The sequence below is a fragment of the Mercenaria mercenaria genome, unplaced genomic scaffold (genome assembly GCF_021730395.1).
Source record: "Mercenaria mercenaria strain notata unplaced genomic scaffold, MADL_Memer_1 contig_5038, whole genome shotgun sequence".
NCBI lineage: Eukaryota > Metazoa > Mollusca > Bivalvia > Venerida > Veneridae > Mercenaria > Mercenaria mercenaria.
The window spans coordinates 32,113-36,071 of NW_026463319.1; the positions used below are offsets into that span (position 1 = coordinate 32,113).

The following is a 3,959-nucleotide window of genomic DNA, read 5'->3' on the forward strand; positions in this document are numbered from 1 at the left end:
AGCAATTCACAACGTCAATAGGTTATTAGATTTGTATTTGGATATATGCACGAGTTCTGCAGCGGTAGTACACAGGAAAAAGTGTCGCATACGCTTTTTGCACGAAAAGCGTACACATTTCATACGCCAAAAAGCACCCGCATTACGTATGTTGAGCACCACGTACGCCTGCCATACACCAACTTGCGTATGAAATGCGGGCGCATATCTTACGCTTTTCATACGCCCTGATTTTTTGTCTTACGCCATTCATATGATTTGCGCTTGAAAATCATACGGCTCTTTTTTCCATAGGATTCTCATTACGCCTCATATACAATAGATTATAGAAGATAAAATTTAACTTTAGCGTGCGCTTTTCTTACGTCCTGATTTTATGGCATACGCCATTCATACGATTTGTGATTGAAATTCTCACACCTACTTATCATAAGCTTCTCATACGCCTGTATACAAAAATTATATTGGTGAAAATATTTTTTAAGAGTATGATTTTCGTATGCTTTGATAATATTTACAGCCAAAATATGCTATTTTCATTTGTGCTTAGCATACATTTGGAAAACAATATGTATACAAAGTTCATGTATACTTAGTGTGTGGTATAGCAAATAATGCTGTCTACTTGTTTGTTGGACATTGTGTATACAGCCAAACATGTCTTAAGCAGCTAGCCAAGGGAAGCAGGAAAAGTGGTTACTTAATGCAGGCTATTTATAGAATAAATATCAACTTTGGGAAATAAGTAATTGGCTGCTAATGATAGGTTGGCTGCTTAATAGAGGTGACCACTAAATGCAAGTTTATACTGTATTTAGCATTTGATCTATATTCCCCAACTTCCCATTAAATTATGACCAAGATAAGTTTCTTCACTCCTGTTCAAATGTTGCTGGAATCATTGTTGCAGAGGGGATAAAAATTGATCACAAAAGCTAAACTGACAGTATCAGAATGTTAAAACTATTTCTCCTTGCTTGCAGTTTCCAGTACTGATTATATGCAAATTGATTCCATGAGGATTATGGAATTAATTGACAACAGCTGTTTTAGTAGTTAAATAAATAAATATCAAATAACACCTAAAATCTTATGTTCAATGTATTTTTTCTATTTTTACAATAAATTCAAGTTTCCCTGTCTCGGAGGGCTGCACGTGCACGTGCAACCCTCCGACTGTCACTCTCCTCTATCCCCCTCCACTTCTCCTCTGTCTGCTCTTCCTCGACCTGCAACAAAATGCACTGGACGATTGCAAAGGAATCACTTTCAGTATATGTTATAGTAAGATAAAGTAAAATAGTTATACTTTTTCAAACTTTATGCAATTCAATAAAATGCAAATATTAGCTATTTGTGAAACAGTTGTCCCACAGACCGGTCTTTGACCTGGCATATTCAAATGTGATCTAGATATCATCTAGATATGGACCACTGTCTTAGACTTTGTCACTTATAACAATGTATTATCAACAATATATGACCATCATGATAATTCAAAAGAACTTGTAAGAATAGCTTTTCCAAAACTCGACGACTAATTTGAAATGCATGGAAAAGTTTTCAATATCACTTAATAAAAATCTTAAAACTTGTGATCAGCATCAAAGTCTCAGGCTTTGGTGATTGTGTAAGTCAATATAAAAATGATTCAAAGTATTTGATTTTACTCACTGACTTCCAAAACTTTTTCAACTCTGGCCAGAAACTAGTGTTCTCCCTCTCCCCTGCACCTTCTCTCTCCCTCATGTACATAAACCTCCTCTGAAAGACAATAATAATACACTGTTATACAGTGGGATCCAAAAGTCTGGTATTCAATGTAATAAGTGACCACCTGACTAAATATCTTGTATGTGTTTTCTGGAATATTGATGTCATACCGTACCATTTACATACCTTTCATGTGCCTATGTACACACAAAAAGTAACTTACCTCCCATGTTTGTCTGTGTTTAACAATTGTCTCTTACCTTCCATGTTTGCTTGTATCTAACAATAGCCTCTTTCCTTCCACGTTTGTCTGTGTATCACAAATGTCTATTACCTTCCATGTTTGTCTGTGTTTAACAATTGTCTCTTACCTTCCATGTGTGTCTGTGTTTATCAAAAGTCTCTTACCTTCCATGTATGTCTAACAGTAGTGTCTTACCTTCTATGTGTGTCTGTATTTAACAATTGTCTCTTACCTTCCATGTTTGTCTGTGTTTAACAATTGTCTCTTACCTTCCATGTGTGTCTGTGTTTATCAAAAGTCTCTTACCTTCCATGTATGTCTAACAGTAGTGTCTTACCTTCTATGTGTGTCTGTATTTAACAATTGTCTCTTACCTTCCATGTTTTCCTGTGTTTAACAATTGTCTTTTAACTTCCATGTGTGTCTGTGTTTATCAAAAGTCTCTTACCTTCCATGTATGTCTAACAGTAGTGTCTTACCTTCCATGTGTGTCTGTATTTAACAATTGTCTCTTACCTTCCATGTTTTCCCGTGTTTAACAATTGTCTTTTAACTTCCATGTGTGTCTGTGTATAACAGCTGTCTCTTAGCATCCATGTTTGGGTGTATCTAATAGTAGTCGACTCTCTTTCCTTCCACATTTGTCTGTGTATCAAAAGTGTCTATTACTTTCCATGTTTCTCTGTGTTTAACAATTGTCTCTTACGTTCCATGTGTGTCTGTGATTAACATTTGTTTCTTAACTTCCATGTGTGTCTGTGATTAACGATTGTTTCTTACCTTCCATGTGTGTCTGTGATTTACAATTGTTTCTTACCTTCCGTGTGTGTCTGTGATTAACAATTGTTTCTTACCTTCCATGTGTGTCTGTGTTTAACAATTGTCTCTTAACTTCCAAGTGTGTCTGTGACAAATAATTGTCTCCCACCTTCAATGTTTGTATGTGTTTAACAATTGTTTCTTAACTTCCTCGTATGTCTGTGTTTAACAACTGTTTCCTAACTTCCATGTGTGTCTGTGATTAACGATTGTTTCTTACCTTCCATGTGTGTCTGTGTTTAACAGTTGTCTCATACCTTCCATGTGTGTCGGTGGTTAACGATTGTTTTTTAACTTCCATGTGTGTATGTGTTTAACAATTGTCTCTTACCTTCTATGTTTGTCTGTGTTTAAGAATTGTCTCTTACCGTCCATGTGTGTCTGTGTATAACACTTGTCTATTACCTTCCATGTGTGTCTGTGATTAACAATTGTTTCTTACCTTCGGTATGTGTCTGTTATTAACAATTGTCTCTTACCTTCCATGTTTTACTGTGTTTAAGAATTGTCTCTTACCTTCCATGTGTGTCTGTGATTAACAATTGTTTCTTACCTTATGTGCGTGTCTGTGATTAACAATTGTTTCTTACCTTCCATGTGTGTATGTGTTTAACAGTTGTCTCATACCTTCTGTGTTTAACAGTTGTCTCATACCTTCTGTGTGTGTCTGTGTTTAACAATTGTCTCTTACCTTCCATGTTTGTCTGTGATTAACAATTGTTTCTTACCTTCCATGTTTGTCTGTGTTTAAGAATTGTCTCTTACCTTCCATGTGTGTCTGTGTTTAACAGTTGTCTCATACCTTCCCTTGTGTGTCTGTGGTTAACGATTGCTTTTTAACTTCCTTGTGTGTCTGTGATTAACAATTGTTTCTTACCTTCCATGTGTGTCTGTGATTAACGGTTGTTTCTTAACTTCTATGTGTGTCTGTGATTAACAATTGTCTATTAACTTCCATGTGTGTCTGTGATTAACAATTGTTTCTTACCTTATGTGCGTGTCTGTGATTAACAATTGTTTCTTACCTTCCATGTGTGTCTGTGTTTAACAGTTGTCTCATACCTTCTGTGTGTGTCTGTGTTTAACAATTGTCTCTTACCTTCCATGTTTGTCTGTGATTAACAATTGTTTCTTACCTTCCATGTGTGTCTGTGTTTAACAATTGTCTCTTACCTTCCATGTT

At 35.7% G+C, this 3,959-nt stretch overlaps 1 long non-coding RNA gene across 1 annotated transcript; it reads right to left on the bottom strand.

Annotated features, from left to right (window-relative positions):
* Window positions 1-1,088: 1,088 nt before the first annotated feature.
* Window positions 1,089-2,188, bottom strand: LOC128554431 (uncharacterized). The gene is made up of 2 exons (XR_008369606.1): window positions 1,675-2,188; window positions 1,089-1,229 (listed from the first exon to the last, which is right to left on the bottom strand). It is a non-coding gene; the product is annotated as an uncharacterized LOC128554431 (long non-coding RNA).
* Between the last annotated feature and the right edge of the window lie 1,771 nt (window positions 2,189-3,959).